General features: G+C 38.5%; 1 long non-coding RNA gene and 1 pseudogene across 1 annotated transcript in view; both read left to right on the plus strand.

Moving 5' to 3' along the window:
- Window positions 1-2,108: 2,108 nt before the first annotated feature.
- Window positions 2,109-22,650, plus strand: part of LOC138849638 (uncharacterized) — a 41,335-nt gene continuing 20,793 nt past the window's right edge. The window contains exon 1 of the long non-coding RNA XR_011388630.1: window positions 2,109-2,682. This is a non-coding gene — a long non-coding RNA (uncharacterized lncRNA). The remainder of the gene's footprint in view (window positions 2,683-22,650) is intronic.
- LOC138849901 (U4 spliceosomal RNA) lies at window positions 10,164-10,295 on the plus strand (annotated as a pseudogene).

The raw sequence follows: 22,650 nt of genomic DNA on the forward strand, positions 1-22,650 counted from the left end.
TGCAGTGTGGCCCCTGGATTCCCAGTGGAAACATCACTTGAGGACTTGGTCGGAATGCAGAGCACTGACGCAGAAATTCTTGAGATAGGACCTGCAGTGTGTTTTGCAAAGTCCTTCAGGTACAAACCTGAGAACCACACCTGTGCAGAATCCTCTCACCTGATTCTGGCTGCGGCACATTCTGCATGAAGGGGTGATTCTTTTGCCCTTTGTTTCTGCAGACTCATTTCACTTTACTTCACATTTGCCTCTGGTGTTCATAACAGTCTCTGTCATTTTCTTTTTTTTTAATTGTCAGCTTTATGTGTCTTTTTTTTTTTTTTTGTCTCTCCAGAGACATTTCATCCCATCCTTTTGTCAGACTTCTCAACATTTTTATCATCAAAGAAAAAATTTCCCCCTCACATCTTTCCACCTGCCATGCTGTAATTGAGAAGAAAGGCATTCCTGGCAAAGTCTTCAGAGTGCACAATATCTTGAATAAGTATAGCTGAGTACAATTGGCATTTATGTGAGCCTAGCTCTTATCTCTAGTCTGAGATCAGACAAAGATGCCTGCTATTTTAGAGCTCAGCTGTCTATATCAGAGAATAAAATGTCTTAGGGATGAGCCACTGAATAACTGCATAAATATGTCTTTGGGGACTAGGACTTTGGAGATTGCCTTCTAATAGAAATGCATTATCTTCAATATTACATTAGAAGTGGGTGATGGGCTTTTAGGCAGAGAGAGCTGTTTTGGAGAAGTAACACCGCCAGACAATCCAACATTTACAATGTAAATGCAGAACTCAGCAACTCACTTACTCATTTCCAAAGGTGTTTCCCTTGCAGTTTGGCCTTCAATCACTATTTTGTCCTCAGATTTCTGACAGTTTACATAACAAGGATACTGTGTTTTTCAGCTTCCAAAGCCCTTTTGCTTATTCTACTGGTTAAGATCCAAAGTCTCACTTGTTTTCTAATGCCCCTTTGTATGTACTTGACTGTAATTCTATGTGTAGCCAGGTGATAGTTGAAGTTTTGCTTTTTTATTCAGAGTAAGCTCCCTGTCCATATTCCAAATTGCCACAATTCCAATTTTCTTTAGCAAGATAAAAAAATTTAAAAAGCAGTACAAAAAACTGCCCCTTCCAATAAATATAAGTTACTTTCCTTTATCCTCTTTTTGGTCTTCTAAGTTAAGAGTGTTTTTCCGTTTCCTTTTATATCTCTTGTTACACAAAAACATAGATCTTATTTTAGCTTCCCTAATTCCATCATCCACATCTTACAAAATCCATGTGCCTCCATAATAGTGCCATCTATTTCTTTTATTCCTTTTTCTATCAGCATATAGTGAAAATCAGACTGACTTCATTTTAGACAATAGTAGGAAGAAGGGAAAATTAGTAAGTAGGCCAAATCTTGTTTGGACCACCCCTCATCATCTCCGATGACATTTTTTCCTTCCATTCATGCTTTGCTGCCTCTTGTACTTTCTGATCTGAAGGCCTCCTGTTCTCTCACCAGCTCACAGGCTTGGGTCACATCCACCCTTATTGACCAGAGGACCAGCATCAAAATAACAGACCAGGGCTGCAAACTGACAAGACAAAAGAGTCCACATGGGCTAATTACTATTTTTAAAGAGAAATTATAAATAAATGGGCAAGGACCTGGACAGACAAAACAGACACTTGTGTTTGAGTCCTAGCTCCCCTAAAGCTACATGACAAACATCTCAAGTAAATCACGTTAGCTCTCTGACCTCATCTGCTGAACTCTTGGTCCTTTCTCACCGTAACTTCTGTGATTCTGTAAGACTGTTGACTAATGTGATCACTTCCAGAAGAACTTTCACCCATAAGAATTATTTAAATTTGGTGGTTAATAAGTCTGTAGCATCAGTGTTTCTAGTAAGAATATGGAATCAGGCTGAAGATATTTGGAGAAGGTACTAGTAAACCTGCTTAGAGAATATCCATTTTGTATTTAAAATAGGAAAACAATGGAATTTTAAATCTAAACCATCAGTCAGTGTCTGGTTTATGTTGGTTTAATATAAGCCATCCTGGTTGTCCCTCAGGATCACGTTGGGAGCTTTATTTGCCATGTCTTATCTCTGCTGTTGTATTTTTACCCCTTGGCTTCAATGATGTCCTTCGTCAGCATGTGTGAAGACACAAATACTCCCATTTGGGAACATGCAGTGCTATCTTTCCTGCCAGTATTTTCCATAAAAATAGTTTCTCTTGATAAACATTATGGATAAAAATGTAAAAACCTAGCAGCTGGCAGCTCCTTTAACAAACTAAACATAACAACCTTTCTGCTTCAAGAAAAAAATGTGAAATATAAGAGCTGTAGAGGCTATGGACAGGTATATTTGAAGGTTAGCCTTCACTGAAAGATAAGAGAAACGATTACATGTTTCACATCAGAAGAAGCATAGCCAGGGGCTGGCATTGTGGTGTCACCAGTAAAGCCACCACCTATGACGCCAGCACCCCATATGGGTGCCTGTTTCTCTGCTGGCTGCTCCACTTCTGATGCAGCTCCCTGCTAATGGACTGAGAAAAGCAGCAGGAGGTGGACCCTGCACCCATGTGGGAGAACCAGAAGAAGCTCCTGGCTCCTAGATTCGGCCTGACCTAGCCCTGGCAGTTGCGGTCATCCGGGGAGTGAATCAAAGGATGGAAGGTATCTCTCTCTCTCTTTCTTTCTGTCTCTCCCTCTCTCTCTGTAATTCTGATTTTCAAACAAATAAATTCCTTTAAAAAAAAGCAGCATAACCAATTTACAGGTTTTCTAGATCAATACTTTGCTTGAAACAGAGAAAATTTTCTTAATTTACTTCAAATTCTCATAATGAGGTTTAACAGAGTACTGTAGAGACAGCAGAGATCCAGAGAGTTTCATTATAAACACCTAGGAACGTAATCATGGCCAGGCCTTGCAGGAACAAGAATCAGTTCCCAGAGTTCATGCAGGGCCCATAATTAATAACCTTCTTAAAATCACCAACACTTACTTAAAATCATCAATGACTCTTAGCTTCTTTCTTTCTCATAGTGTCTCCTTTTTAATAGTTGCTGCTTCCCACAGCTCTGGTTTGTCCATGGCCCACTGTGACATTGCCTCTTCTATTTCCCATTTCTTCCAGTCAACTACTAACCAGGCCTGACCCTGCTTAGCTTCCGAGATCAAAGGAGATTCAGCACATTCAGGGTGGTATGGCTGTAGATGCTATTTCCTATTCTATTGCTAAATTCATCATTCTCATTTATTTTTTTTTTTCTCTTAAAGTTCCTTAGACAGAGAATCAACTTGTTCTGGTTAATTTTTAAAAATAAGTTAGTTAATCTTTTGATAGACAAAAATATGTGTTTATCATGCAGATTATAATGTTTTTTTAAAATACATATACTTGTGGAAGGGTTAGATCAAATTAAATGACAAATGCATCACCTCACATGTTTTTCATTTTCTACTGTTGAGAACACTTAAATCTACTTTCTGGGTTGGACATTTGGCCTAATCATTTACATGCTGATTGGGAGGCCTTCATGCCCTGTCAGAGTGCCTAGGTTTGATGTCTGGCTGCTGCTGGATTCCAGCTTCCTACTAAGTACATCCTGGGAAGCAGTAGGTGAATGTTCAGGTTGTCACGTCCCAGGACACTCCTGTGGAAAGCTTGTATTCAGTGCCCAGTTCTTAGCCATTGTGGGCATCTGGAGAGTGAACTAGTGGATGGGAGCTCTCTGTCTCTATCTCTCTGCCTCTGGAATGAAAGAGTAAACAAATAAATATATATATTTTAAATCTATGTTATTTTCATAGGTTGTTTAACATATTGTTTAATACATTGTAATTACTGTAGTCACCATGTTGTACAATAGATATCTTGAACTATTCCTCTTTTCTAAATGAAATTTTGTGTCCTTTCGCTAACATCTTGGCAATCACCCCCTCCAGCCTCCATGCTCCTGGTAACTAACACTCTCCTCTGATTCTGTGAGCTTGACACTTTAAGATTCACACACAAGTTTGAGATATCATCTTGTATTTGTCTTCCTGTGCCTGGGATACTGAGTATTCATGACAGTGAGGAGCAAAAGGGTTTGCCTTACATTGCTGGCAGGAGTTAAGTTGGTCTAAGCACTTTGCAGAAGAGTTTAGGTTGACTTAGTGAAACTAAAAATGCACAATTCACGACCCAGCAATTCCACTTCTAGGGATTTAACTTGGAGGAACTCAGACTTATAAGAAGGTATATCAAAAAGCTTTTGGAAAATGTAGTTATAAGTAAGTTTATTTTGCTACCAACAAATTGAAACTCATAATTTTTTTCATAGAATTCATTTTCCTCACACTTTTTGAAGATATTTTGTATGCACTAAAATGTATTGTTTAAACACCTTTATATTAGTGACAACATGTCTCCTAAATATCAAACCCTGAAAATAGCCTACATGTCTACTAACAACAAATGGAGAAAACTGGTGGAGTCACACAGTGGATATAATAAAAATGAATAAATTTCAGCTATATACAACAACAAGCATGAATCTTATAAGCATAATGTTAGTAAAAGGAGCCAAAGACAAGAGAAAATATATAATTTTATATAAGTTCCCAAATCTGTAAAATCCATTTATGTAAGTTTCAAAACTGGTAAAATCAAGCCATCTTGCTTAGAAGCATACACTTAAATAATACCAAAAATGTGTACTTTTATCTTAAAATAAATGGTCTGTTTGTTCCAGAATGCAAAAAAATTGATAAAAGAAAATTACTTGTAAGCTATAGAATGTCTGTAAAATACTTCCAAATAGGGAGTTTAAGGGAAGCAACAAAATATTTTAAAATGTTGACAAATTTGACTCAATCATATAGGTATATTTATAACTTGAAAAATTTAAGTGTGTGAATTTTTTAAAATAAGAAAATGATATGTTGGGGGATGTAAAAAGAGTTAAGTAGAATTTAGTTATTCTGTCAACAGAAGAAATTGCTTTTGGGGGATGGTGCTGTGGTATAGTGGGGTAAAGCCGCCATCTGCTTCATTGGCATCCCATATGGGCACTGGTTGGACTCCTGGCTGTTCCACTTCAGATCCAGCTCCCTGCTAATGTGCCTGGAAAAGCAATGGAGGATTGCTCAAGTGCTTGGCCCCTGAACCCATGTGGTAGTCCCAGAAGAAGCTCCTGGCTCCTGGCTTTGGCCTGGTCCAGTGCCAGCTGTTGCAGCCATTTGGGGAGTGAACCAAGAGATGGGAGATCTCTTACTCTCCGTCTGTCCCTCGCTCTCTGTGATTCTGACTTTCAAGTAAATAAAATAAATCCTAAAAAAAAAAAGAAATTGATTTTTGAGAGTACAGAACATTCTTAATAAGAAATAGCAAAGACCATCCTAAATATCTATATTTGTCCAGGTAAAAATCCCTTATATTACCACAATAGTTTTCAGGATAAATGAAAGAAAATCATGGCTATTTATGAAGATTGACAAAACACAGCATACATATTTACTATTGTTTTCTCTAGGTTTAAAATGCCCTTGTCAATTGGTTGCTTTTTAAAATTTAATTTAATTTAATTGATTTATTTGAAAGTCAGAGTTACGTACAGAGAGGAGAGGCAGAGAGACAGAGAGAAGTCTTCCATCCACTGGTTCACTCCCCAGTTGGCTGCAATGGCCGGAACTATGCAGATCTGAAGCCAGGAGTCAGGAGTCTCCTCTGGGTCTCCCACATGGATGCAGGGCATAGCGCCGGCCCCAGTTGGTTGCTTTTAAAACCTGCACTTATAGACCATCTTATGGAATAAATCAGAAAACCTAAAGAGTGGCAGTGCTGTCACTGTTCACAATGTCTTTTCATTTCCAGTATAATTAGTGACTGAATCCCCAGAAGTCACTATGAATCATATCTTAGTAGAGGACTCCACTGTCCTGCATTTGAATATCAAATATCAACAATTACCAAAGTAAATTAACAGGAGTCACTCCGCCTTATCAGCAACAGGGTGTTTTTGCATTTCACTCACATTTCCTTCAAGTTGTCACCTACAAGCCTGGTATCAGAAACTAAGTTCTCACAAAGAAACTAGTAGTTTTCTGGCTAGTGGTGTGAAAGGGAATGGGTTCAGGGGTGCAGGTTTCCCCATATAAGCTGCTAATGTTAACACAGGTAGAAACCTCTTAGAGAGGATTTCCAGAATACTTTCATTATTGAAGCAGAAGACTTTGAGAAAGCCGGCTTCTTAGCTTCATATCAGCAAAATTAATTACAAATGAATTCATTAATTTCATGTAATTGTAGTTAGTGTACTTTTTTTTAATTAGCCTTAGTCCATCTTCTCCTGCTATAACAAAATACCATGGACTGGGTGATTTATAAAGAAAAGAAATTCACTTCTCATTGTTCTGGAAGCTAGAGAGTCCAACATCAAGATGTTGGCATCTGGTATGGGTCTTTTTGCTGGATCATAGCAGGCAAGTGAGCTCAGGTGAGATAGAAAGAGGGGGTGGGAGGCAGGAAGTTGAAATGATGACAAACTCCCTAGATAAAGGCATTAGTCCATTCATAAGTGTTGTGCCCTGATGACCTAATCTCAATTCTGTTATCAGAAATCCAGAAATCTTAATACTGTTACAATAGTTATTAAATTTCATCATCAATTTTGTTTTCCTTTTCTTTTTTTTTAACTTTTATTTAATGAATATAAATTTCCAAAGTACAGCTTATGGATTTATAGGAACAAAGTGTCATTTTCTGGCACATCCGAGGACACTGCTGCAGTTTCAGGTAATGCGAACAGAATCTGAGGCTCCTAGCTTTGAAATAAAGGAAATGTGTTGGCAAGAGCCATGGAAACATGTCTGTCACATGAAAGTAACCAAAATTCTGACTCTAGGTGTTATACCAGGTACTCAGGCACGAGTTATCTCTCAAGCCTTAGGATCATATGGCTATAGTTTTGCAAAACACAAGTTTCTTTCACATTAATATCTCTGTACCAATGTAAATTAGAATTAGCTAAATAAGAAGGACATCAAATTAATGATGAATTCTAGAATAGTTTTAAAAACAAAGTTCAAGAATCTTAGGTGGTCAAATCCATATCCTAAGGGTGGAATCTGACTACAAAGAGAATGTGAAAGAAAAACTGACACCAACTCTTGCCTTTATTATGAGTAAAATAATGTGCACATCATGTTCCTGGTCAAAGCAAAGAAAAATGCTTGCCTCCTGAGATTCCATGTCAGCCTTCCTGAAATCAAATTAAACAAAAACTCCAGAAGGTCACCTTGTGTAGGGAGCCATTTTCTATAAGTTACAACTCCCTGTTAAAACAATATTCTGTGACTTTTAAAATGTTGATGCATGCCCTATAAGCAAATTGCTGTTTCTACCATGAGAAAACTAAGTCTAAACTTGAAAATCTTAGTGATTTTGTGTCCTTTCCTTTAAATGCTTGATGATTTTTTAAAACTTTGTGAGCAAAACTTGCAAGTAAAAACCCTTTCTCTTCATAATCCCTTTGTGTCTGCATCTTCCTTTCACAGTTATAATACTATACAGAAAAGAAAAGAAGTAATTATGGTAAAAATTAGGATTACCTTCACAAGAGAGGGGGTTACACTTAGGAAGAAGTAAATATAGGACTGCTGATATGATATATCAATCTTTGATTTCTTCATTGGATGCTGAAATTAGTGATTGGTTCATCGTGCTTGTCTGGAAATAGTTCTCTATGAATCTTTCATGTTTAGGTATGTCTAAGGAACAGAGGCAGTGACTATGTTTTGCTCCAGAATACTTTCTGGAGCCTGACCATATGGAGAATTCATTTGGACAATAAGGAGAATGTCTTCCTGAAAAGCAGAGGGCAGGTTTGCTTGGGTGACAACCATTAAAGATATTTCCTTCTGGAGCAAAGACAGATAAGCAGGTTGAAGTTGCTTAAGCTTTGAGTTCTGTTCTTCCAGCATCTCTGACATGGTGGCAGCCTCAGCTGTTAACTAGTGGGTGGTGTAAAATCATAGACCTTTCGTGATATTTGACAATAATTTGTTAAATTGTGCAATTATATCTTACGACTTTTTACTCTGTGCACTGTATTTTATAATATGAAAAGTTAAACATTGTAATTAATGACAAAATACAACTTGTCTGATGTTTCTCATATTTCAAATGCATTTTTGAAATAAAATCCTGCAGAATTCTGAAAAATTCTATGTTTGTGGGGAAAAACTTGTTTTTTTAATTTTTATTAATATAAAGAGAACAGATTTAATATATTTCATAGGTATAATTCTAAGATAATAATACTTCTCTCTCTCCCTCTCTCTTTTCCTGAATACCCCTTCTTTGTTCCCTTTTTTCTTTAATGTTTGAAAAAACATGATTTGAATATACTCTAATCACAGGTTTAATACATCACTAACCATAATATTCAGTAAGTAAAAAGTAGGAAGACCACAGTTACACAGTCATATAAACAAGGGCTGAAAACAACAATGAAATCACAAGATGTCTGTTTTGTTTCTATACATTTTTTGTATTATGTATTAACTACTATGTATAAGAGAAAACATATGGCATTTGTCATTTGGGGAACTTATTTTACCAAGCATAATGGTTTCAAATTGCATCCATTTGTTTCAAGGAGCAGGGTTTCATTTTTTTTTTTTTTTACAGCTGAGTAGTACTCCTCAGTGTATATGTACCACATGTTTTTATCCAGTCATCAGTTGATGGACATCTGGGTTGATTTCACATCTTAGCTGTTATGAATTGAGCTGCAATAAACATGGGGTACAGATCTCTTTCATATGCTGATTTCATTTCATTTGGGTAAATTCCCAGGAGTGAGATGGCTGGGTAACATGGTATGTCTATTTCCAGATATTTTTGAAAACTTATCTTTAAAATCTCTAAGATAGGAGTATATTTTTGTAACTCCCTTGAAACAGCAGCCTTGCACTTTCCTTCGACAATCCCCCAATGAGTTACAGAGAAAATTTTAGTGTCAAAAGAAAATGATCCAAACAGATGGAGAAGACGTATAAACCACAATTAATGGAAAAAGTAAGCTTCATCACTGGTGATGTGGCTTAGTGAACAGAAGGTAAGATTTGTATTTGACAAAAGGAGATGAAAAATAAATGAAATGCACGTTAAAAAAAAAAAACAGCAGTAAGAGCTTGTCTGCAGCTTTTGCAGACTTTGCAGTATCCTGGCCTGTGACAGAGGATCTGAACCCAGGGCACTTTGGCCTAACAAGGAGACTGCCAGGGTTACAATGATGAGAGAAGCAAGTTGATGTGGAAATGTGGCTTCCCAAACACTGGACCATCTGCTGGCCAAATGGCAAGATATACTTTGTTCCAGGGATGGGAACAGTTTGGAATAAAGGTTATGCTGAGAGCAGATGCTAGATGTCTTTTTCTGAGGAACTGAAATTCAGGGGCGAAATTAACCAGAGTCAACTATAAAAAATGATGGCTAAAAAAAAGTCAGTATAAAATCCTCTTTCTAGTAGCTAGTAATATGATTTCAACAGCAGTTCTGGGATGTTTTAACTGAAATAGCTTTCATACCAGAGGAGTCCCAACTCATTTTTGGCTATTGTTAAGTAGATGAGATAGATTTTAACAGCAAATCGAAAATTTCTGTGATATATATTGTGTTAATTATAAGATAGATGCCTATTTTTGTTCTTTTTTTAAAAAAGTTTTTTTTATTTATTCGAAAGTCAGAGTTACACACAGAGAGAAGGAGAGACAGAGTGAGGGAGGCAGATCTTCCATCCGCTTGTTCACTCCCCAATTGGCTGCAAATGGCTGGAGCTGTGCTGATCTAAAGCCAGAAGCCAGCATCTTCTTCCGGGTCCCACCGCAGGTGCAGGGGCCCAAGGACTTGGGCCATCTTCTACTGCTTTCCCAGGACATGGCAGAGAGCTGGATTGGAAGAGGAGCAACCAGGACTAGAACCGGTGCCCACATGGGATGCCAGTGCTTGAGGCCAGGGCTTTTAACCTGCTGCACTACAGAGCTGTCCCCTTATTTTATTATTTATTTGTTTATTTTTATCTTAACTAAAAGATTTTATATTTAAAAAAATTAGTCATTATTTTTCTGTCAAATGAGTTGCAAATGTTTTCTCCCATATTTTGAGCTTTGCATAGTGGCAGTATTGCAGCCAATGAAGTTTATCTGAGGCATCATTATAGGAAACTGAAAACTTCCTAATTCCGCAATACTTTGTTTATATTTCTTTTATTGTAACATTTGATTCATAAATTTAAAATTTGTAAAACATCAAATATCAATAGTTTGTGACTTTTGGCTTTATATATATTTTTAAAAACTTTCTTTCCCATTGCATTACTTATTTTATTTTACTTAGTTATTTTTTTTTCTTTTTCACCATTGTTTATTACCCAAAAGAAGCTGTCAAAGTACTTGTATATTTACATGCCATAACATCTTCCTATCTTTTTCGATCTCAGAAAATCAAACAAGCACCTAATTGAGTTGCTTGGCCTCTAAATAACTATTCAGTATTTTGATTGTTTGCTAACTGATGATGAATATATTTTACTTCTTTTTTTTTTTAACTTTTATTTAATGAATATAAATTTCCAAAGTACAGCTTATGGATTACAATGGCTTCCCCCCCATAACGTCTCTCCCACCCGCATCCCTCCCCATTTCTACTCCCTCTCTCCTTCCATTCACATGAGGATTCATTTTCGATTCTCTTTATCTACAGAAGATGAGTTTAGCATACATTAAGTAAAGATTTCAACAGTTTGCTCCCACACAAAAATAAAGTGAAAAATAATAGATGATTTTTTAAATGATGATGAAATCAGATCAGACCAATTGTCATGTTTAATCCCAGTGAGAGTCAAGTTGGGAATTGATAATTTCTTCTTTTTTTTTTTTTTTTTTTTACAGAAGATCAGTTTAGTATACATTAAGTAAAGATTTCAACAGTTTGCACCCCCATAGAAACACAAAGCAAAATATACTGTTTGAGTACTCATTATAGCATTAAGTCTCAATGTACAGCACATTAAGGACAGAGATCCTACATGAGGAGTAAGTGCACAGTGACTCCTGTTGTTGACTTTACAAATTGACACTCCTGATTATGGCATCAGTAATCTCCCTATGCACCAGTCATGAGTTTCCAAGGCTATGGAAGCCCCTTGAGTTCTCTGACTCTTATCTTGTTTAGACAAGGTCATATTCAAAGTGGAGGTTTTCTCCTCCCTTCAGAGAAAGGTACCTCCTTCTTTGAAGACCTGTTCTTTCCACTGGGATCTCACTCACAGAGATCTTTCATTTAGGGTGTTTTTTTTTTTTTTTTTTTTTTTTTTTTTTTTTTTTGCCAGAGTGTCTTGGCTTTCCATGCCTGAAATACTCTCATGGGATTTTCAGCCAGATCTGAATGCCTCTAGGGCTGATTCTGAGGCCAGAGTGCTGTTTAGGACATCCGCCATTCTATGAGTCTGCTGAGTATCTCACTTCCCATGTTGGATCACTCTCCCCTTTATTTATTCTATCAGTTAGTATTAGCAGGTACTAGACTTGCTTATGTGCTTCCTTTGACTCTTAGTCCTTTCATTATGATCAATTGTGAACTGAAACTGATCACTTGGACTGGTGAGATGGCATTGGTACATGCCTTACTTAGTTATTTTTAATATTTATTTATTTATTTGTAAAGGCAGAATTACAGAGAGAGAGAAACAGAATGAGAGAGAGAGAATCTTCTATCTTCTGAGTCACTCTCATAATGGTTGCAATGGTGGGGCCTGGGCCAGGCAGAATCCAGGAGCTTGGAACTCCATCCGGGTCTCCCAAGTACTTTCCAGGGGCTTGGGTACTTAAGCCATCTTCTTCTTCTTTGCCAGGTGCACCAGCGGTATGCTGGATCTGAAACAGAACAGCCAGGACTCCAACTGGTGTTCACATGAGATGCCAGCATTGCAGACAGCAATTTAACCCACTGCACCACAACACTGGCCACACAATATTGCCATTCTTTAGTTTTATTTGAAAGGCAGAGAAAGGGAGACAAAAAGAAATTTCCCATATTCTGGTTTATTTCCCAAATGCTCACAACAGCCAGGCACTGGGCCAGACAATTAGGAGCCCAGGAAGTCCATCCTCATCTCCCTCGGTGGTGTAGGGGGGGATTGGGAATCCAACTACTTGTATTCATTGTCAGCCTCCCAGGGTGCACATTAACAGGAAGCTGGAAATGGAGAACAGAACCAGGACTTGAATAGACTCACCTATGGGATGTGGTCATCCCCAGTGACCACTGCACCAAATGCCCAGGCCAGGATTACTTTTTAAATCAAAAAATATTTTGCTACTGCTTTTGTGATTTAAATGTATATATTGGTTTTCCAGAAATATATTTCAAGGCGAAGATACGGGTGTAGCAAAATATTTGGGGGGCATTCAATCACCTAACGTGAAATTACCTTTAAAATAGCTGAGATTAGATCAGTGGTGACAACTGGTGTCTGTGACAGCCTTATCTTAAGAATTTACATTTGGTGTTAGTCAATTCAGATCTTAATAAAGGGAGAACCACTTCCTTGCTTCCAACCCTTTGTTGTTTGTTGTCCCAGAGCTGACAGAGGAGCACCACACACTGATAAATTTTGGAATTCTTTATTGTTGGGTGTCAAGAGAGGGCTCATGCCCTAAAGACCTCTCAATCCCAAAGTTCAAAGCAACACAGTTTATAAAGGCAAAACCACAAGAAGGGGAGGGGGAATACATGGTTGTTTGGGTCAAGCTGACCTAAAGCATATGCAAAACTAATATCAATTACAGTCTTGACAATACCAATTACAGACTTGACATTAGTCCAGGTACCAACCTAAATCATATGTGGGACATAGACAAATTATAATCTTAAAATTAATCCAGGAGCAGCGTATCTGTTTGAAACTTGAATTATCATGCTAGGGTATTGCTCTGTTTTGCCAAGCAGGATGAGGTGTACTGTTATTGTCTTAGTTTTAGACCATAGTTAGTTTCAGACCATAGTTTCACAGTGAGGGGTGTTTTCTCAAGATGGATTCTTGGGTGCTGTAAAATGGAGTCCCTGCTGTCAAGGTGTCACTTCATATTGGCTGCTACATTTCTTCACAGGTCAACTACCAAACTTCATGTATTCATTCATGCTTGGGCTTGAACTAAATTAGGAATGGTGAGTTCTAATCTAATCTCTGCCTGGTCATGTGATTTTTGGAAAAATCTGTTTTATTATGCTGAGTGCCAATGTCTTTCCCTATTAAAATGAAGATATTAAAAGATGACCACCAAGATCTTTCCAGAAGTTAAATTATAAATGCTATAATGCTTTCCAGTTCTGATTTCTCATACAACTTCATATGTACAGATACTTTAGATCACACAGAACTGGATAGCCTGTTGACATCTGAAAACTATTCAAATTATACTCATCTCATACTCCTCATGCCAAAACAGCATTCGCCCTTGATGTTCCCTCTGCCTGGATCATTTTTCTCTGCATGTTTCATCTCCTCTTTTCACTCAGGTCTCTGATGAAATGCAAGTCTGGCAGAGAAGGTTTCTTCTACTGCCTTCATAAAATAACAAACTCTATGCCCAAACTGTCATTCTTTTCACTTTTTTACACTTATTTTTTTAGAATAGAACTCTTACTTCCTGACATGTACTCATATTATTGTAACCCCAATTACTATGTGCACCAATCAGTATTGGCTAAAGCAACAAAGAGCCCCAATATTTTAGTAGCTTGTAACAATGGTCATTACTCGTTTGCCTATGTCAAACGATCTCTGTGGGCAGCCTGCAGCTCTTGGTGCTCCTGCTGAAGTGACATCCTGAGAGTAGGGACTCCATTTACAGCACCCAAGAATCCATCTGGAGAAGTCATCCCTCATCGTGAGACTACGGTCTGAAACCATGGTCTAAAACTAAGACAGTAACAGTACACCTCATCCTGCTTGGCAAAACATAGCATGATTGCTCAAGCTTCAAACAGATACACTGCACTTGGATTAATGTTAAGCTTGTAACTTGTCTATGTCCCACATATGATTTAGGTCGGTACCTGGACTAATGTCAAGTCTGTATTGGTATTGTCAAGATTGTAATTGATATTAGTTTTGCATATACTTTAGGTCAGCTTGACCCTAACAACCATGTATTCCCCCTCCCCTTCTTGTGGTTTTGCCTTTATAAACTGTGCTGCTTTGAGCATTGGAGTTGAAAGGCCTTTAGGGCATGAGCCCTCTCTTGACACCCAACAATAAAGGACTCCAAAATTTATCAGTGTGTGGTGTTCCCCTGTCAGCACTCGCTCAGGGACAACACTGAGAATAGCAATGACTTAAATTGAAAAAGTATTCCTTCTCTAGAATAAACTGTTCTTACAGCAAAGGGCAGAGACCAACCAGGATATCTCAATTAAAATTTTGCTCAGATGTGACAGTCACATCTGCTCAAAATTTAATTGGTGAAAGCATACCAGTAATCAAGCACAAAGCCAGAGAGGCTAGTAGAATATGTGAGGATACTTCAAAAATGTTGTGCAAAATTAAAGTTAAAAGATAAATTGTGGCGCAAAAAATGTTGCAATTCTTGTGTAGTTTCTCTATAATATGTATTATTTTCCACAAATTTTTTGAAGACCTTCTCACAACATCAGGGTCAAGTCAAATGACAATAAATGTTCCCAATAGATGCAACAATCCTATTTTTAGGGACAGTAATCTAATATTTCAAAAATATAAATTCTGTGACATGGTTCTTTCTCTGTAGTATCCCTGAAGTCTATAACAGTAAATATTCAAGAAGTACTATTTGAATGAATTAAAAAAATAATACCCTCATCCCTCGAGTGCACTTTTGTTGCTGTAACTGACCTCCATTTGGCCTCTATCCTCTCAACAATGGCTTTGGTGTGGCACAGAAAGATGAGATGATCTGAATAACCTCCTTGTCCAGTGATCATTGGATAGTAAAAAAATCTTCAGTTTTATAATAAAATATTTGCATTTCTGTCTTATTTTTTAAAAGATTTATTGATTTATTTGAAAGGCAGAAATATAGAGAGAAATCTTTATGCCTTTTTAAACAAAGTGTTTTTCTCACAAATTTCAGCCTCAGGGTTGATATCCTGCTGCTGGTGTAATGCTAGGATGTGGCAATAACTTCAGCCACTTTCAGCGGCATGGCGACCACTGCTAACCCCTTCGGCAGCCACCAGTATGTTTTCTGCAGTTACTGATCACTCATAATACAGAGTGGAAAGCATGGTCAGGCTGGGAAGATGAAACCTTCTCCTTCTCTGTTCCTGTGAGGTGAAATAGCTTTCTGTATATACGATTTCATGCTTCAAATCAAATGTGTGGGATATTTAAATAATTCTGTTTCCTTTTCCCTGCATATCACCAGTGACTAGAAGTTTGTGTTCTGGATCAATAGACTGGATTTAGATTCTAGTGCATTTTCTAGCTGCTTTGGGTTTGTTATGTAACTCCTCTAAGCATCAGTTTTAAAACTATGAAATTAACATTAATACTGGTACATTCCTCATGGATCATTATACGAATTTAAGAGGGGCCAGCGCTGTGGCATAGCAGGTAAAGCCACCGTCTGCAATGCTAGCATTCCATATGGGCCTAGTTCGAGTCCTGGCTGTTTTACTTCTGATCCAGCTCTCTGCTATGGCCTGCAAAAGCAGTGGAGGATGGCCCAAGTCCTTGGGCCCCTGCACCTGCATGGGATACCTAGAAGAAGCTCCTGGCTTCTGGCTTTGGATCAGCACAGCTCTAGCCATTGTGGCCAATTGGGAAGTGAACCAGCAGATGGAAGACCTCTCTCTCTCTCCCCTGCCCCTTCTACCTCTCTGTAAATCTGCCTTTCTTGTTTATGTGATCCCTTTGGTTCTTAGTCCTATCATTATGATCAATTGTGAACAGAAACAAGAATAGTGTCTGCAAATACTAGCTGATAGAATAAAAAAGGGAGAGAACGATCCAACATGGGAAGTGAGATACATAGCAGACCCATAGAATGGCAGATGTCCTAAATAGCACTCTGGCCTCAGAATCAGCCCTTAAGGCATGCGGATCCGGCTGAAAAGCCCATGAGAGTATTTCAGGCATGGAAAGCCAAGACACTCTGGAAAAAAAAAAAAACCTAAATAAAAGATCTCTGCGAGTGAGATCCCAGTGGAAAGAATGGGTCATCAAAGAAGGAGGTACCTTTCTCTGAAGGGAGGAGAGAACTTCCACTTTAACCATGGCCTTATCTAAATATGATCAGAGTCAGTGAACTCAGGGGGCTTCCATAGCCTTGGCAGCTCATGACAAGAGCCTAGGGTGATTACTGACACCATAAACAAGAGTGTCAATTTGTTAAGTCAACAACAGGAGTCACTGTGCACTTACTCCTCATGTAGGATCTCTGTCCTTAGTGTGCTGTACATTGAGATTTAATGCTATAACTAGTACTCAAACAGTATTTTTCAATTTATGTTTCTGTGTGGGAGCAAACTGTTGAAATATTTACTTAATGTATGCTAAACTGATCTTCTGTATATAAAGAGAATTGAAAATGAATCTTGATGTGAATGGAAGGGTAGAGGGAGTGGGAAAGGGGAGGGTTGCGGGTGGGAGGGACGTTATGGTGGGGAAGCCATGTAGTCCATAAGCTGTACTTTGGAAATTTATATTCATTAAATAAAAGTTAAAAAAAAACTGCCTCTCAAATAAATAAATGAATCTTTTAAAAAAAAATTTAAGAAGCACTAGTTTAAATTGTTTAGCACAATGCTCTCACACAGTATGTAATAAATGACATCTGTTATTTCCCTGTATAATCAAATGTGTATTGATGCATTGCAGTTACATTACCCTTATCTTAGCATGAGATGAAAAGAGAAGTAAATTAATATGCTCAAATATACATATTCAGGGCTGAACCCAGGCTTCCATTCCTGTGTTCTCTGGACATAAAAGCTAGAACAGACAGTACTGTATTAAAGCATTTATCAAGTTTCCATTTATTAATATGCTGTGTGAGGCTTCTATCTTCTTTCCATCTCTTGGGATTATTTGTCAGAGTACAGTCACTGGACACTTGTTTCAGAGGTTTTTTTTTTTTTAAAGATTTATTTTTTTTATTTGAAAGACAGTTATGGAGAGGCAGAGGAAGAGAGAGAGGGGGGTGGGAGGAGAGAGAGAGGGAAAGGGAGGAAGAGAGAAAGAGAGGGGGAGAGAGAGAGAGAGAGAGAGATGTCTTCCATCCACTGGTTCATGCCCAGGTGGCTACAATGGCCGGAGCTGCACCAATCCAAAGCCAGGATCCAGGAGTTTCTTCACTTCTGGGTCTCCCAAAGGGGTGCAGGGGCCCAAGGACCTAGGTCATCCTCTACTGCTTTCCCAGGCCACAGCAGAGAACAGGATCAGAAGTGGAGCAGCTGGGTCTCGAACCGCTGTCCATATGGGATCCCAGCACTGCAGGTGGCGGCTTTACTGATATGCCACCAGGCAGGCCCCAAGGTTATTAATAGTTGTTCCAGGAAAACATATCTGGATTAAGTTGGTTTAATTTTAGATTTAAAGAGGTAAGAAGTTCACAGTTTGTATAGCCTTTAGTATACTTATGTTCATTTTAAATCTCTATGGGAGAGCTGGCACCGAGGCTCACTAGGCTAATCCTCAGCCTGTGGCACCGGCACCCCAGGTTCTAGTCCCTGTTGGGGCGCTGGCTTCTGTCCTGGTTGCTCCTCTTCCAGTCCAGCTCTTTGCTGTGGCCTGGGAGTGCAGTGGAGGATGGCCCAGGTCCTTGGGCCCCTGCACCCGCATGGGAGACCAGGAGGAAGCACCTGGCTCCTGGCTTTGGATCGGCGCAGCACGCCGGCTGTAGTGGCCACTTGGGGGGTGAACCAATGGAAAAAGGAAGACTTTTATCTCTTTCTCTCTCTCTCTATCTCTCTCTGTCTAACTCTGCCTGTCCAAAAAAAAAAATCTCTATGGGAGAAAGGCAGAATATTGTTGTATTGTAGTTCTCCAGGGAAACAGAACTGATAGGAACCATGTTGATACAATAATCGGAGATTTATCATGGTAATACTAACAGTGCCTGAGAAGTCCCAAAGTCCATGGTACATTGTTTGGAAGGTAGAGGAACAGGAAAACTAGTTTTGGTATAACTCAATCTGGGCATGAGAGACTGAGAACCAGAGAAGCCAGCAGAGTAACTCTTGGTCCAACACTAAAATCCTTAGAACTGACTGGGGAGGCCATATAAGGCAGCATCACGTCAGTCTTTTTTTTTTAAGATTTATTTTATTTATTTGAAAGACATAGTTACAGAGAGAGAGAGAGAGAGAGAGGTCTTCCATCTGTTCGTTCATTCCCCAAATGGCCGCAATGGCTGCAGCTCAGCTGATCTGAAGCCAGGTGTCAAGAGCTTCCTCCAGCTCTCCCATATGGGACTTGGACCATCCTCTGCTGCTTTCCCAGGTGCATTAGCAGGGAGCTGAATTGGAAATGGAGCAGTTGGGACTTAAACTGATGCCCATATGGGATGTCAGCCCTGCAGGCCAGGGCTTTTACCCACTGCGTCATAGCACTGGCCCCCACTTCAGTCTTTACATGCCATTCTCCCCATGTGCATGCCTGTGTCCACATTTTACTTTTTTATAAGTGGTCATCATATTGAATCAGGGGCCCACCCTGCTCTAGAATAATCACATCTTCACTAATCACTTCAGCAATGACTCAATTTCCAAATACAGTCATATTCTGGGGCATCTGGGATTAGGACTTCAACATATGAATTTTGGGGGTACACGATGCAGCACATGTCTCCCAACCTCACTCCACAAAGAAAGAACCTTGTGAAGGACACTGTGAAACACATACTGGACATTTTAAAATGGAAATCAATGCAAGATGGATACCCACAATTATAGAGGGCATCCCAATGAGTGGCTATATTAAATAAGTGTACCAATTGAATAAATGCAAATTAACACTCTTTTGACTTCATGGAAAACTAGTGAGCAAATTTTGTAGAATGGCAAGTTGGGAGATGATGTGCATGATAAGACTGAGTAGAACCAAGGGATGTTAACTTCATTTCATGTGGCTTTAACATTGCACAGCAAACTTATCAGATTCTCAGTGACAAAGGTTGTTTTCTGAAAGATGGAATCCTTCATGTTCTTGTTGATAATTATTGTTCATATTTTAAATCTGACAACTCATCTAATTAATCATTTTCCTTTGCATTAAATGTTTTTGCCTCCTGGTATTTTGGCCCTTATAACCGAATTAATACAGTGCACTGATGTTAGGGAAACTGGGCCATATTTGCAGTTCAAGATTCAGTGTCAATGATGACTAAATTGAGATTCTCCAAGAAAACACTCTTCGTCTAATGAAGCACAGGGCTTTTGTATACATGCATGAAAATAAGTGTGTTGCAGATTTAATTCTTTTCCTACTTTCACTTTATTTAATATAATAATTTTATTTAGATGCCTAAGCCAAAACATTAAACTCTTTAGTATTTTTAAGTCTATATCAACAGCAAAAGACTTTCTACTTTTCCAAATTACACTATCTCACTGGATGTTGTCAGCATCCACCTAAGTAGTCATTATAGGTATTGTTAGCCCCATCTGCCATTAAGTTTCATAGAAATAGAGGGAGTCTCATGACAATTACATCTTCAGGCTCTCTTCCTACACATACATGAGAATGTTATTTTCTTTATCAATGTTATGTTATTTAAAACATTACAGATGTCCTGTTATTTAAAAACATTACAAAACCCTAAGAGAAATAAAAATGTCATCCTGAGCTAGTCATATGTCATTTCCAACTAAGGGATACTGAGTTTACACAGCATTTAGAAGTGGGGAATATTTTAAGTGGGGTACAAACAGAATCAGTTAACTGACTCAAAAATTATATCTTCATACCAGAGTTATTTCAAATTTCAATTTGTTTACTCAACTGTCTGTTGGCAATTTCTACTCAGATGTCAGAAATTGAACTCTGTGACTCCCATCCCTCTCACCCTGTCTTCTTATAGTCTGAGTTTAGCATTCATCTTTTTTTAAAGATTTTTATTTTATTTATTTGAAAGAGTTACAGAGGTAGAGGCAGAGAGAGAGAGAGAAGTCTTCCATCCACTGGTTCACTTCCCAGATGGCTGCAATGCCTTGAGCTGAGCCAATCCAAAGCCAGGACTTGGGCCATCTTCTACTGCTTTCCTAGGCCATAGCAGAGAGCTGGATCAGAAGTGGAGCAGCCGGGTCTCGAACTGGCACCCATATGGAATGCCGGCTCTGCAGGTGGTGGCTTTACCCACTATACCACAGCACTGGCCCCAAGCATCCATCTTGAAGTCTTGAATTTTCCTTCTTCTTTACATCAATAATCAAACTAATAATTGATTTATATTCTTTTTTCATTTTAAAATTTCTCTTTAATACTTTCTTCTCCATCCCTTTCTGTGCTCATGATGTTTTGCCTCCACTGCTACGTATAGGCTGATCTCATTTCCTTCATTCTTATCCTGTTCAAGCTTTGCATTCTCAGACAACTACAAGACGTACCTACTTAAAAAAAAGGTAGCCATACACTAACCTGTTTAAATCACTGACTCCCTGCACATCCCAGATAGTATAGAGTTAAAGCTCCTTGGCACAGCTCACAAGCTCTTCCATGTATGACTTGCCTTGACTCATATTCCTGTTCCTCCTGCTCCCTGCCCAATATTTATGATCCTAGAAACCCCTTAATATGTGTTCATTGGAACAAGTGTGTACTGTTTCTTACCTCTATGCTATTCTTTGCTTACAATCTTACCTTCTTTATCCTTATAACACAGTTCCACTCTAGTCTTTTGCTTTCATTTACCTTTGTAAGGATTCATCATTTTAAAAATCAGCTTAGGCATCCCCAGCTGTAGAAAACTTTCCTGGCCTCCCCTCATCCTCAGTCCACCTTATAGGGACTGCAGAGTCCCCTGGAAAGGAAAGGAAAAATTACATGATATAATGCACCAGGAGCCCTAAGGGAGGGATAAATGAGAGAAACATGTACAATGTAATCTTTACTTGTTGCATCTCTGGACTGACCTGATTGAGCATTTGTGAACTTGTGTGCAAAAAGAAGCTACTCCAATGTCAATCATCCCCCAACTGGCTCAAGTAGAATACCTGATTAGCCTATACATCAACCAATCAGATGAACTTCCCCCTTTAGAAATAGATAAAAATCAAGCCAGGTAGTCTTAAGCAGAAGCTTGGGGCCAAGCAGCCCTTTTGTGCAGGCAATATACCCAGATAAGATCTCCTGGTCACTTTTATGATTATGTGTGCACACCCAAATTTATCTGCTTGCCAGATCATTGAATTTGATGTGTGCCAATCTCATCCACTGAAGTCTGTTTCTTGAAGACAGGGACCAGCAGTTAAATGTTTTTGTTTCTCAAAAGCTGGTATAGGGATTAACAGAAAGTAGACACTACGTGAATATTTGCTGAATTAAATAAATATTTCAAATCATCAGTCACTTGCAGAAAATGTTTCTGTAAATCTATATGAGAACTCACTTAATTGACAGTGTGATTTATAAAAAAATTTGTCCAACTGGAAGACAGATGATATGTGGGCATATTTGAGAAGAAATCTAACAATTTATATGACACTGGAAAAGTTCCAGATTTATGTGATAAGCCTCTCCATATAAGAAGCTGGATCATAGTGTCTCCACTTTTGCACAGGGAGTTTCTGAGCACTGGTGAGACAACTGCTAAACGATGTGTACATCTGGAATGAGGTTGAGAATGCTCGCTTCAACTTTGGGGCCTGTAAGGAAGTCTTACTCTTCTCTTCTCACCTTGCCTACCCTACCAGGTACACCTCTTTGGGGAAGAGGAGCAGCAGGTATTCATGTTTCTCACAAGTCTAAGACATTGGGTTTTATCTCTGACTATCCTAGTTTTATGTGAGTGATAATCTTTGGACATTTTCTAGAAGGAAAAGAATAAAACCACTTTTATGTGAATGTTACTCATGCTACAAAATGTCATTCTGTCCTTTACACCATAAACTTCTTTTTTTTTTGTCAGTGTGATTTATTTTCTTACTTAAAAAGCATTTTCCAGCTCTGTGAAGGATACAAAGGAAATTCAGGCCCAGGCTCTGTCTTCAAGGTCCCCAGACACAGGGGATGAAGAGAAAAGACAAGCAAGCATGTTGATCAAATGTGCTGTATTACAATGTAATCCAGTATGAAGGGGCTCTCCTTTGGCCCCTGTCATCAGAATTGCATTCTTTTTTTCTCACTCTGCTAAACTGTTGAACCTTAAGTGCTGGCCCATATACAGAAAGAACTGAAGAGCTAATTATGAGTGTCATGTTTTGGTTTCTAAGTAATAATTATGGAAAGGTATAATCATGTGTTTCCCACTCCTGTTTATCTATACTGAAGCACCACTACACTTCTCAAAGACATATATTAATAAACAAGTCATGGTCCTGCCTCAGAAACCTAGAGAGTATTTATTATTCTGAATCTTCTGGTTTATCACTAAAGATGTCTGTTGCATCCG

This window comes from Oryctolagus cuniculus, chromosome 5 (genome assembly GCF_964237555.1).
Source record: "Oryctolagus cuniculus chromosome 5, mOryCun1.1, whole genome shotgun sequence".
Taxonomy (NCBI): domain Eukaryota; kingdom Metazoa; phylum Chordata; class Mammalia; order Lagomorpha; family Leporidae; genus Oryctolagus; species Oryctolagus cuniculus.